This window comes from Dipodomys spectabilis, unplaced genomic scaffold (assembly GCF_019054845.1).
Source record: "Dipodomys spectabilis isolate Male_0828 unplaced genomic scaffold, ASM1905484v1 ptg000060l, whole genome shotgun sequence".
In the NCBI taxonomy this organism is placed as follows: domain Eukaryota; kingdom Metazoa; phylum Chordata; class Mammalia; order Rodentia; family Heteromyidae; genus Dipodomys; species Dipodomys spectabilis.
Window position 1 is genome coordinate 4,439,201 of NW_024870737.1, and position 14,958 is coordinate 4,454,158.

General features: G+C 34.8%; 1 pseudogene; it reads right to left on the minus strand.

The window, feature by feature from the left end:
- Positions 1 to 14,014: 14,014 nt before the first annotated feature.
- On the minus strand, positions 14,015 to 14,079 carry LOC122108499 (annotated as a pseudogene).
- Positions 14,080 to 14,958: the final 879 nt, after the last annotated feature.

The window sequence follows — 14,958 nt, forward strand, 5'->3', positions numbered from 1 at the left end:
GAACCACCATCCTCAGATCTCAACCTCCTGAGAAGCTAGGATTATAGGTGTGAGCACCAAAGCCCGATGTGCTTAATATTTTTAAAGATTATTAAAATATTTTTCAAATTTTTTTCAATTATTAATTTATACTTAGGTACATGAATACCATGCATAGAAAAGCACATATAAAACATATTTGTTTTATGTAAAACCAGAGATTCTCATTTTTCATGTGCTCTATTTGCTACTACTAGAATATAGAATCAATCAATCCTTTTTCTTTTGTTGCATTTGGCTGCAGTTAAAGTAATTCAGTAGTCAAGAGTCTTTTGGTTGCAAAGGACAAATCATATTAAGCCATTAGAGTGGGTTTCATTAGTTCATGAAACCAGGCATAAATGGCAGGGTTTGGCTACAAATACAGCAGAGTGTATTAGGGACTTATGCAGATTTTCTCATTGAATCTTCTTTCATTTGTAGACATAAAGGAAAATAAAACTGCTAGGGTAACTTGACATTCTAGTTGTTAATAACACAGTTGGCAGCACATTGCTGAACACTGTGTATGACTCTTTAAGTATTCCACATTCACTACCAAATATGCACCTCTCTTCCACTAAAAATAAATTAAATGCAATGGTAAGATAAGAAATAATAAATATGTGATATAAGCTCACAGGCAAAATATTTCATTTGGGATTTGTAGTAGCTGTGGTAAACTTGTACAGCTGCCATCACATATTTGTGAAATTATAGTCATCTCTCTCTCTCTCTGGGATTTCAGCTGTGTTTGACCAATTTTTTACATTCTGATTTAATGTAATGCTACATATCTACTAGGTGTGGATATTTTAAACTACAAACCTCAAACCCTCCTACACACATACATACCTTTCAAAACATATATTCAATCTTGAGTGATTGCATCAATTAACTGGGAACAGGCTAAAGTTAAAATGAATAGGGAGCATCATAACCACTGGACTATTTATTTCTAAGAAACAAGAAACAAAACATGCTTTTATCAAAACAGAATTTTTAGAGGGAAGAGATGAAAGAAAAGTAGATGATCGTAATAGTGCTTTGAATCTGTGATGGAAAATAGAGTAAATGTTGCATGCTCAAGTAACAAAAGGGTCCATCCTGGATCCACCTGGGAAATACACAACTTGCTTATATACTTTGATGACTGTACAAGGAATCAGGATATCTATATGTGAGATAGAAAGACTTTCAAAGACTGATGCCGTTAATAAATGTTAACCAGTTTTTACCAAAGTAAGATACTCTAATGATAAGGTACAGTATATTAAGGAAAATGACTTTAATAAGCCACTTCTTTCCAATCCAGGAGCATGGGAGTTTTTGCCACTTTCTAAGTTCTGTTTTGATTTCCTTTTTCAAGGTTTTAAAGTTTTCATCATAGAGATCCTTCAATTCTTTGGTTAGGTTAATTCCTAGGCATTTTATTTTCTGTGGGGCTATTACAAATGGGGTTGCTTTCCTAATTTCAGCCCCACTTTTCTCAATGTTGGCATAGAGAAAAGCCATTGATTTTGGGGGGTTAATTTTATACCCTGCTACTTTGCCAAAGTTTTGAATCAGCTTGAGTAATTTGGGAGTGGAGTCTATAGGATTCTTTAAATACAAGATCATGTCATCTGCAAAGAGGGAGAGTTTTATTTCTTCTTTCCCTATTTGGATCCCCTTTATGTCTGCATCTTGACTTATTGATGTAGCTAGGCATTCTAATACTAAGTTGAAGAGAAGTGGAGAGAGTGGACATCCTTGTCTTGTTCCTGCGTTAAGAGGAAATGGCTTTAGTTTTTCACCATTAAGTATAATGCTGGCTAGATTAACATCGTGAAAATGGCAATACTTCCCAAGGCTATCTACAAATTCAATGCGATACCTATCAAAATTCCAACCTCATTCTTCAAGGAAATAGAAGAGGCAATCCAAATATTCATATGGAACAATAAAAGACCCCGAATAGCAAAAACGCTCCTCAAAGGAAAGAACACTGCTGGAGGAATATCAATACCAAATTTCAAACTCTACTATAAAGCCATAGTAAACAAAACAGCTTGGTACTGGCACAAGAACAGACCTCAGGACCAATGGAATAGAATTGAAAACCCAGAAATGAACCTACAGACCTATAGCCATCTAATCTTTGATAAGGGAGCTAAAAAATTAGAATGGAAGAAAGACAGCCTCTTCAGTAAATGGCGCTGGCAAAATTGGTTAACTACTTGTAGAAAACTAAAGCTAGATCCTTATATATCACCCTGCACCAGAATCAACTCCAAATGGATCAAAGACCTCGGAGTCAAAGCAGACACTCTGAAAACATTACATGATGGAATAGGAGAAACCCTAGGTCTCCTTGGCTCAGGCCGAAATTTTCTTAATAGAGACCCGGAAACACAACAAATCAAAGAAAGGTTGGACAAATGGGATTGCATGAAGTTGCACAGCTTCTGCATGGCAAAGGACATAGCTAGCAAGATCAGTAGAAAGCCCACAGATTGGGAGAAGATCTTCACTAGCCATCTAATGGACAAGGGTCTCATATCTAAAATATACTTGGAACTCAAAAAATTAAATCCCCCAACAACAAATCCTCAAAGAAACAACTGCCCAATAAATAAGTGGGCTAATGACTTAAAGAGAAACTTCTCTGAAGAAGAAAGAAGAATGGCCAATAGACACATGAAGAAATGCTCAACCTCTCTAGCCATAAAAGAAATGCAAATCAAAACAACAATGAGATACCACCTCACCCCAGTTAGAATGGCAAAAATCAAGAACTCTAATAACAACAGATGTTGGAGGGGATGTGGGCAGAAGGGAACCTTACTTCATTGTTGGTGGGAGTGTAAGCTTGTTCAACCACTATGGAAAGTAGTATGGAGGTTCCTCAAAAGACTCCACATAGAGCTCCCCTATGACCCAGCAATCCCACTTTTAGGCATTTACCTAAATGTTTACAAACAAGACCACACTAAAGATACCAGCACAACTATGTTTATTGCAGCATTATTTACCATAGCTAAGATATGGAACCAACCCAGATGCCCCTCAGTAGATGAATGGATCAAGAGAATGTGGTATATATACACAATGGAATTCTATGCCTCCATCAGAAAGAATGGCATTTCCCCATTTGTTAGGAAATGGAAAGACTTGGAAAAAATTATATTAAGTGAAGTAAGCCAAGCCCAAAGAAACATAGGTCCCATGGTTTCCCTTATTTGCAATATCTAGTATATGTATGAGTCAAGCAGAAAAGGTCAGATAATGTGATGTTAGGAAAATGAACCCTGAGATATGTATTTAAATGTTTTTTTTCTTTCATGCATTTGTTTCTAATGCAATTATAAGATTATTTCTTTGTTGCTTTGTATGTCCCTCCCTCACAGTATAACCCCTGCTTTCACTGTATTTGATGTCAGTATAATTTGTGGAGGGGAAGGGGAAAAACAAGTCATTTAAATAAGGATACAGGTGGACCCGTTGCAACAATGAGAAGTACAAGTTGTCATGTCGAAAACGAACTTTACAACTTTGCTGGGGGGGGAGGGTTGGGGGGGGGCTGAGGGAGAGGTTGGGAAGGGATGGGAAGGGTAAACAAAGGAGGAGGCTACAATGCTTGATAAGAAATGTACTCACTATCTTGCCCATGTAATTGTAACCCCTCTGTACAGTATTTTCACAATAAAAAAAATAAGCCACTTCTTTTTTTGGGGGGGAGAAGGGTTTGAACTCAAGTCTTAGGGAGTGTCTGTGAGCACATTTTTTAAAATGTTTTTATTGTGAAAATACTGTACAGTGGGGTTCCATTTACATGAGCAAGGTAAGGAGTACATTCCTTATCAAGCATTGTTGCCTTCTCCTTTGTTTCCCCTTACCATCTATTCCTATCTCCCTTACCCATCCCCTACCTCCCCCACCCAAGTTGTAAATTCATTTTTCGACATAGCATCTTGTACATCTCATTGCTGCAATGGGTCCACCTGTATCCCTATTTAAACAATTTTGCTCAAGGGTAGTGCTCTACCATTTTGAGCCACAGTTCCACTTGTGGCTTTCTGGTGGTTAATTGTAGATAAAAATCTCATGGATTTTCCTCCCCTGGCTTGCTTTGAATTGTGAACTTCAGATCTCAGCCTCCTGAGAATCTAGGATTATAGACATAAGCCACCAGCACCAGCAGAGCTTCTATATTTTAAACAACTCAGCTTTCAGTCTCAATTCTAGTCACCAAATCTAGATCCTAAACAATAGGACCATTCACAATATGATTATTAACTTGTGCTTTCTATACATAAAGTACTCTTTCAGGCATTTACCCACACTGGCCTCCTTGACTCTGTGACTGTCTCTGGATCATGACAGGAACATTGTATCATTAGAGCATTTTGCATTGGCTGCTTTCACTGTGAATGTTTTCTCTGTCATACATTCACATAATTTATCCCAAGTAATGGGGTTGAAGCAAGGAGATTGATTGGTAGTTCAAAGAGGGTTCTGATGAGAGGGTACAACACTAATGTTAACCAATCAAACAAATTAATCGGCTTATTGTAAAGGAAGTAATAGAGCCCACTGAAAAGCATTTCTTAGCCCAAGAAGGAAGAAAAGATGTGTATGTGTATATAATTGAGAGAATATTGACAAACCACTTGCAAGAGTAACCAAAAAAATGATAACCTATCCTCAAAGCAAAAATCCACTATAATTTATGGCAAATTTCTTTGCTGAGTCTGTGTTAAACATTACTTACTTCTTTGGATTTCTTCCAATTTCTTCCTGGATTTCAATCTAATTTGGTTTTTGTATGTACCACTCCATTCTTTCGGTTTTTTTTTTTTTGCTATATACCTCTATATCTTTAACTTCAGGAAATGCTATTTTTCTCCCATAGATTATATTCCATTACTGCATATTCTTCTGCATTTGGATCCTAACAATTGTTATTGGCCTGTATGGTAGTCTAGATAAACTGTAAACACATTTAGAAAGGAGTCCATGCTTTCTGTTTAAATGCAGTAATCCAATGCCTTATGTAGTGTCTGGCCTCTATAGAATAACTGTTATCTGAAGCAATGAAAAAATAGAAGTGACCCAGGACAACAATTTATGCTAGGAAAAACTTCAAAATTCAGATATACATGGATGTATAGAAATCTTAATCATAGTAACTTATGGCTCAACTAAAAGGCAAAGAACTTTTAAAATATTCACCAATACAAACATAAAAGTACACTAGGAAATACTCTTGTGACAATTGTGAATTAATAGTACCTATGATGCACTGTAAAGATGATTGTCTTTCCAAATATTTTGTAATGATGACACCAACTTTACATTCAGCAAGGTTTCCCCTACATGTTTAATAGCATCACTTAGTTGTGCAAGGAAATCTCATTATACCATGTTATGGCATATCCATATACTTGTGTGTGTGTATGTGTGTGTGTGTGTGTGTGTGTGTGTGTGTGTGGTCTACTTTGATCGGATTCATCACTCCCTCACTCTAGCTCCTCACATACGAAACTATTTTCCATGAACTTCATTTTTACACACACATGTATATGAAATATTTAGCCTTGGAAATGTTATTACTCTGAAAAATAGAGGAGGAAAATTGAATAAAAGTCTTTTCATCTAGAATCCCAGTTTAATCATGGAAGTGGAATTCACCCAATGTAGTCTTAATATAAAAATTATTTGTTTCCTGTAGTCATAAGGACATGAATGAAAATTGAAAGTTTAGTGGAGAAAAAGGTAAAGGAAGTCAGTATAGACATTCTTTTTTAATTTTAAATATATATTTTTTCTTGTAAAGATACTGTACAGAGGGGTAACACTTACATGAGCAAGGTAATGAGTCCATTTCCTATCTAGCATTGTTATACCCCCCCTCTTTCTTTTTCCCCTATCATCCATTTTCTCTTCACCTCCTCAAATCCTCCCTCTCCTCCCACAAAGTTGTAAAGTTCGTTTTCAACATACTGTCTTGTACATCTCATTGTTCCAATAGGTCATCCTGTATTGTTATATATTTCAGCATTTTGTTATTTCCCTTCCCTTTTCCAAATTAGAAAAATGCATATGCAAGATGCAGGACACCGGAATCAAATACAGTGACAACATGGGTTGTACTCTGGGGAAGAACATACAAAGAAATAAAAAATCACATAGTACATTATAATTACATTAAAAAGAACAACAAGAAATATAAAATCTCTTGTGTCTCTATCTTTGGGTTCATTTCACTTAGCATCAGGTTATATGGTCATATGTATAAGCCAGACTAAAAGAAACATGGGGCCCATGGTTTTCCTTATCTGCAATAACTAGTATATGTCTAGGACAAGCAATAGACAATAGTCAATAGACAATTTTACAGGTGACAAAAGACCAAAGCACACTGCTCTTGGAAGCCTCTCAGATCATCAGCAATTCTCAAGAATTTCCTCACTAAGCAGCTTCAAATCTAATGTCCTCCCATTTTTGTCTACATTAGCCTTCTGAAAATAATGTCTTCTATCTTTCTATTTGTAATAATTGTATTACAAACAGCAAATAAGTGACATTTTTGTTGAACATTAATCCACAAACTCTAATGAGGAGAGAATTCTGAGAAGAGGAAGAGTTATTGACAATTCAATTAAAAAGCAAGTAAAACACCAATGCTTACTGGTTGAATTATTTGTCTTATTTGCTAATAGGGTTAAGCATAAAACTTTTGGTTTAATGGGAAGAAAGTAAGACAAGAACATAAAGTATAAAACTGGGGCTCTGTCTTCACTGCTTATTTGCTTTATGACCTGCATGGGTTTCTGAAATTAGCTCAATTTTAGTTTATTTATCTCTACTAAAGTTAAAACAATAATACCCCTCCAATATCAAATACTATTTGGTATTTGAAATGCTTATTAATTACAAAGCATTACATGTTAACTAGACTTACTAATTATAATTCAGAAATACATTTCTTATCCTCTGATCATAATTATCAAAAATAATTCTAAGAATAATTCATAAGTTTTTAAGATAAATCAATGATATGGAACTTGCCTAGCAAGTGAAAGGCCCTGGATTCAACCGCAAGCACTGTAAAAAATGAATTAAAACAAAGAACTCTTTACAAGAATAACAATACAATGGGGATTTAACAAACAAAACTCTAAAGCTACTGTTAAGAACATGCAGTTATGGTAGATAAGCTTCTGTCCATTAAATGTAGGTTGACCATTATGGCAAGTACTATACCAGAAAGCTGAGTTAGGACTTGGAAGGATACTGAAGACTAACTGAAAAACAATTTGTAAATCAATAAATGCTTAATACCTACTGAGAAGATGGTAAAACTTACAGCTGCATGAAATTGGAATAGTTAAATCCCAAATTGTGACTAAAGAGCTTAGAAAATGTATTGTGATATTTCCCAGTTCAGTGAATTCATAAAGACAACCATGGTTTTCTAACATACTAGTTGTCCATTTTCCATATCATTACAGCAGAAGGAAGCATCTCAGTTGCATTTCAAGATCTAAAAAGATTTTGACAAAATTTACTACAACTAATCTCCCAAATGAAATGATTGAAGGGAGACTTACCTTACCTCATTGCTCAGGATGGAATTTCCTGTGGGTATGCTATGTCCTTTACACTGTCTCTTCTTCAGATCAAGCTTCTTTTCCAAAAATGGTAAGTTGAACTCCAAATTGGAAAGATATAAAGATATAGATGACATATATATATATATATATATATATATATATTTATGTATGTTACTAGAATGACCATTTTTATCTGTGTTGAGCTTTTCCAGCCTATGTCAATGATAATGAATAAACTTAAAAGATAAAACAAAATCATCAAAGTTATCACTTTTAACAAGGTGATATCCTTTTCCTCCTCTATCTCTCTCAATTAGTTATCGGTGTTTAAGAGGTTCACCAGAGGTTTACATGGCAGTTAGGGTGGAAGATAAGAATATGGCTTCTCATATATTATTGTATATGGAAACTGCTTGCATATCCTGATAAAATGGAGTTTCTGACTCAATATATGAGTTTGGTCTATTTTGCATGTATAGCCAGTTCCAAGGCAATACAGATATTCCTATCTAGGGCTATAGTTTTATTAGCAACATATTATATCTCTTTCCAATACTTGCCTTTTGAAGCCCTCACATGGACTAGTTGTTAAGGGAATAGTTAAGGGAATAGTCCCCAATGAACCTAGAGATAAGTGTATACTCAGCCATAAAGGTCTGATGTTCATTGAGTTGAAGTACTTTTAAAGTATCACTAAGATTCAGAATCAAATTAAATGGCACACATATGGTCCAGATATGGAGTGAGTATGAAGGTACAAGTATTTCAACTGGGAGGGACCACAGTATTCTTTTGTATATAATAACAGGATTCCAGAAGGTGTCTACTTTCTAATGGCATCTTAGAAAATCCCTCGTGTTTCCATTCATCTGTTTCTCAGAGTTAGATCTCTTGTTTTATTTTGTTTTGTTTTTTACAGTTGATTAGTAGGATCACAATCTCATCTTTCCTTCATTATTGTCCTCCCAGTAGGTTAGTAGTAAAGAATTAAAAGCAAAAAAAAAAAGTGGGGGTGGTGATCACAAATAATTTATGCAAAACCACTTCTCTAACTGCTAAACACTGCTACTTTGAAGAGACAGTGAATGAGATACTTTCTCTTTAATCCAATACAACCCATTCAGCATTTTAGTTTTATTTTATTGTGTTGTTTCTTCAGTAAATACCAAAAAGGAAAAGAAGGTCTATTCTAAAAAACACTCCTGTTAAGATTCAGGTAATGAGACTCCCTTGGCCAAGTAACAATGCTTTTAGTGTGGATAGTGAATCCTTTTCATCAAAAAATTGATCACATCTCTTCTTTATCTTGTAAGATTGCATTTGAAAGTCAAAAGCTATTCTTTCTGTTATGCTCTAGTGACTCTCCTGTAACACATTTCTACTATCTGGAGATTTTGGTTTAAAAGGTTTTCCTTAGTCATCTTAGGCAAATCACTTACCAAGTCACTAAGTAAGCCTTGATGATCTCAAAATGATTTCTATGTAAAAGAGTCAAAGAAATGGGGTTCGAACTACTGCCCACATGTGTGAAATTTCTTACTAAGTTATACTTTTTAGATGTATTTAGGCGTCTTCAAACCCAAAACAAAGTTAAGATATCTCAGGAGAAGCAGTGTACTGAGGCTGACAGGAAATTAATAAACCAAAGTTCATACAATTTGCACACAGGGATTAAGCATTCATGACTGAAGGTTCTGGAGACCAATGATAGCCCAGGAAAGGATGTCAGTTCACATAATTTATTAAAATTGTACTTGCAGTTTTGTGTTGGAACTGGCTTTTTACTCATGCATTACATTCTCAGATTTAGAAAACCTATTAAAGAAACAATGGTGTCTTGAAACCAACCATCTTCAGAAGAGATACATCAAAAAAAATCATCTATTAATTAGAGGAGGTATACCATTCTTTCATCCATTCATTTATTTTAGAAAGACCACTTCCCAGAACACTATTGAATAGGTAATATATTCTTTTTCTAAATGACAGCATCCTTTTTTCCAATTTTTCCTAGAACAACTAAATTTACTTTATTTTACTTAGAAGTCAGAGAAAAATAGCAGAGGAAGCCTAAGATATTTTCATCGGACTATTCATGCTATATTGTTAACTATTCCAAAATTGTGGAAATCAATGTATTTATGACAAACCTAAATATACTATAGATGCTGAATAGGGCCTCCACATTAATATTTAATCCCAGTAGGAAAAATAAGAATTAGTAATATATGATTGGGACTCATTCAAAGTATATAGGATATAGTCTATAACATGTAATATATAATATATTCTCTCTATTTAGAATATAGTATATAGAATATAGAATAATACTTCTCCCAAATTGATTACAGAAAGGCGTTAGTTTTTTAATTTTTTCATTGTTATAATTGAGGTGATGTACAGTTGGATTACAATTACATGAGTCATGTAATGAGTACATTTCTTTTTGTATATTGTCCTCTGTTCCCTCATTTTCTCCCAGTCCCCGCTTCCCATCTTCACTAACAAGTTGTATAGTTCACTTTCATCAATATCCAGTGAGCTCCATAGCTCTTTTCCCCTTCCCCGATCCTCCCAAAGATATACATGTGAATGCACATGACAAGAAGTCTCTTTCCATAACTTGGAGTTCCAGTATGTTTATTACTTTATAAAAATTTGAAGAGACATTTAGGCATTGCACCTTTGTGTTTTAAATGTTTTTATCTGTCTTTTGGGGAAACTTTAATATACTTTATCATTTGTAAAATGTGAACGGTGTTAGTTTTACAAGAATAAAACTCTTTAGTCTTCATTGCCCTTCTGTTTGTTCACATGAAGAATTAATATCACTAACACAAACATACACACACTAGCTCTTAACCTGTATAAATAAAAATTATAAGTTATTTAATATTGAAAATTGTTCTCCAGTTGCTATGTAGCTGTTAAGAGTCCAATGCTTGGGTCTGGGAAGGTGGTTCAGTGGTAGAGTGCTTGCCTTGCATGCATGAGGTCCTGGGTTCGATTGCTTAGCACTACATAAGCAGAAAAAGCCAGAAGTGGCACTGTGGCTCAAGTGGTTGAGTGCTAGCCTTGAGCTGAAAAGCTGAGGGACAGTGCCCAGGCCCAGAGTTCAGGCCCCACACTGACACAAAAAAAGAATCCAATGCTTATTTGTGTTCAAGAACTATGATCATGAGAGGACAAGACAATTGAAGTGTACCATAACAAGAAACAGTATTATGGAAAAATCCATTGTATTCATCCTATCAAAGAAGAAAAATGAGTTAATTGGTCTTTTCTGCTGAGCACATTGTTTTAAAATTTTACTTATGGTTATTATAACAGTGATGAGCAGACGGTTACATAAGTAAAAGTACATTTCTTTTTCAACAATGTCACCCTTCCCTAGCTCTCTTCCACCTTTCCCTCCTATGCCTACCTACAATTGCATAGTTCATTTGAATCATAGTGTCTAGTGAGTACTACCGCTGCATTTGTTCACCGTTTCTAAGACCCAAACACTCCCAATACTCTGAAGCAGTGGCCCTCTCTGATACTTGCAGATATTTTGTATTTGGAGGAAAAATGAGAGATAATAGGGCTAGAGTAAAAAAAAAAACATAGCCATGACAAAAAGGGTTGGGCAAAAATGAAGTATCCGTATACTGGTGCCTTTGGTGGATGCTCTAGGAAAGAATCTATTCCCCTTCCCTATTTAACTTCTAGTGGGTATCTACATTCGGTGGTTTGTGATCCCAGTACAGCAGTGGAGAATCCAAGTCCTTCTCGCATTGCATCACTCTAACACTATTCTCTCATCTACTTGTGTTCACACTGGAAGCAGAGGAATGATTGATTCAAAATATTTCACCATCAGAGTATGGAACTTAATTAAACTTACAAAGTTACTTTCATGGTATAAGGCCCAGTGTTCAGAGATTTGTGGGATTAATGGCACAGACAACTTAGAATCCCACTGATCTGCCCACCAAAAATTCTCCTGCATTTGTACTTCAGCACATCTGTGTTTTAGTAACTGGTTTTAGACCACAGTTCCTAACTTGTTATTTCATACGACCCTTTCCTTTCTGAACAATGATGGAAAATACTAATGTAAGAGATATTGTTGTAAGCATGGAAAATGGTTGAGAACAAAATTAATGTGCCCTTTTCTATTACAGAATGTACTGCAGAGTGGAGGTGGTAAACAATAACCAATTAAATAACTTAGTTCAAACTACTGATATCATTTGATTTGCATTCAGGGAGGGGTTGAGAGACAGAATAAAGAAGTGCACATGTAAGACTGTAAAGATTAGAGTAATGGCAGTTCCCTTAAAATTTAGATGAAATGTTTTGACATGTGAATTTTCAGACAATGGACGTGTTTATTTCTGTTAATTAACCACTGCCTTTTTCATTTCAACATTGTAGATTTCATAAATATTCTCAGTACTCATAGAGAGCAAAAATACTTTTCCTATTATTAAGAAGTTACAAAAATCCTCCAGCATGACTCCCTTGGAATGGTCATTGACATTGATTGATACTTTCATAACAATTTGATAGGATTCTATCATCTATGTCAAAAACATAAACTTAGCTGGGTGCCAGTGGCACATGCATATAATTGTAACTATTCAGAAGGCTCAAATCTGAGAATCGTGGTTTGAAGCCAACCCAGGAAGGAATGTCAATGAGAGTCATACCTCTAATTGACCCAAAAAAATCCAAAAGTGGAGCTATGATGCCAGTAATAGAGTACTATTCTTTTTTTATTTTATATTTTATTATGAAAATACTGTACAGAGAGGTTACAATTGTGGAGGGGTAGAGTACAATTCTTGAGCAACACAGTCCAGGAACAGTGTCCAGGGACTGATTTAAAGTCCCAGGATTAGCACCAAAACAATTACAAAAAACAAAATACAAACCCATAAACTTATAGCTAAAGTAAACGTAAGTAAGTGAGAGTGACATAGACATGGTAACATGGAATGTTGTTTCATGCCGATTTCACTTCTGTACTAATTCACTGTAAGTTTGGTAGGAAAGAATAGTTCCTGAACAAAGGGACTTGATAGCTAATGCCCTTCAGAGTCTGAGAGCTAAAATGACTTGGCTGATTATCTTAGCTACTGAAGTCATATCTGCTTTCTTAGGTTTTTATAAGCAGAATAAACATATTTTTGAGGCACAATAAAATTATTGATTATATAATAAAAGACAAAGCAAAACAATGAGCAAATAAAAATAAAGTTTGGGTCCAAAATAGTCTAATCTTCATTTGTTATGCTTACTTTTAGAAACTTATCTTCCTCTGCTACATTTGCTAATTTTTAATTAATAGATATATTTGAATAAAACTTACATTAATGTTCCCACTGTTACTAAATGCAGTACCTCTGGAGTAATGAAAATGCTGCATGCATTGGTGCCTTAGAAATTCATGGGCAAATTGAAGACTTATGCTTTCTATTTATCTTCGTTGTTTATTGAAACCACTATCTGAGTAAACAGTTGGTGTTGACTTTCACTTACTCTCCCAAGTATGCAGATGATTAGTTAAGACAACAATATTCAAATATGGAAATTTCTACTATAAACACTTTACTAAGCAACAGGTTTCAAATTAAAATGGTTGATTTGTCCTTGAGTATTCTTTAAAATGAGGCTCATCTATGTGAAGTACGTTAGGCAAAAATTCAGTTTAATAAGAAGTCATTTATGGTGCCCAAATCATCTTTCATAAATGTAACTGGTAGATAGAGAGTATTTCTAAGCATAGAGAATTATTAATTATATTTCAATAAAAAGATTTATCCAAATGTCACGCAATCACCTGTGAAAATGACTTTGATATGTGTCCTGCACAGCAAAGTCAAATATATTCTGGATGTGTGGAGTAACAAATTTCCACCCACATGGAATAGCTTTTTGAATTAAAATAAAGCACTAATTTTCTATGTTCTGGAGGCAATTTCTAATGGGGATAGATAGTCTGAGAGGGTCAAACAATATTGACTTTCTCCAATGAGGATTTCTGTCTTTCTTGAAGTCTGCTTACATGGGCATCCTCTGTTCCAAACATACCTGTGTGCCTCAGATTCTGATTACCTTTTGAAGAGTCTGTTTATATTCATAAGAGCAGAACTGATACAGACTGGTGTTCTCAAAAGAAACTACTGAAATTAGGCAACAACCTAGAGGGAAAGGAATAAGGGAAAGCACCATAACCATAAAACACTGGAGTTACAAAATCTAATTCTGGTTCTAAGGTAATCTGAACATATACTCTGACAATTGCAGGCACTCAAAATATCATTTAAATTACATTTATACTCACACAACCACATGTATCATTATTGAGAATTCAGATAGTGTGAGTTGCATGTTATAGATAATAAAAAATAAAGGGCCATGCTAATCTTCTCTGTATCGTTCCAATTTTTAGCATATGTGCTGCCGAAGCAAACACTAATAAAAAAATAAAGGAAGTTAGGGTCAGTTTGGTATTATAAAGTCAATGATGTGAGAAATTTCCTAGCTCTCTATCTGAACCATGAAGGAACTACCTACCCTAGATATTGCCCTGGAATGGGAAGAGACATTAACATTCTCTTCTGGTTATTCCAAATAGAAAAATAATGATGCTATTATGTGGTTAATGCTTCGCATACTCTCTTCAGAGGTTTGCTGGCTTCATAGTATCGTCCCACTTTGGAACTTTAGCAGATCATGTGTGCAAATTTGGAAAGAAAGGCCAAAGGGCAAAGATAAGGATGAACCCCAGGATTCCCAGCTAGTTCAAATGGCAACTGAGATATGAATATGTCAGATAGAAATTCAACATGTAATATTTATATGACAGATTTTTAATGCAATGTCTCAATTCTTAACAAATAATAATAGATCCTAAAAGCGTAGTCACATTCATAGCAATAAATGGCAAAAATTGACTTGAGGATTATTCAACTGCTGTTTAATATTTGAAGAAAGGTTTATGAAAGGGGGATATAGGTCAAAAATCAATGGAAAGGCTTTCCTTTATTCTTCATGTTTTTGTAGTACATTTTTTTAGATAAAGCTGTTTTCAAATAATGATGGTTTTTAAACACAAAGGTTCAACTGTATTATTTTATGAGAAATCTTGAGCAACTATTCTATTTTTAGAAAAGAGAGCATCACAAAGTATCAAAGACATCTGTGATTACTATTGATTCATACTATCTGAAGGAGCTCTAGAGATCAGAATATTTGTTTAAAGAAGAAAAAGGCAATGGTGTCTGTCTGAAGAACAACAAAAATCCCTTTGGAATAAAAGTGATTTGTTGCTCCCTGAGAGAACAAAAACCTC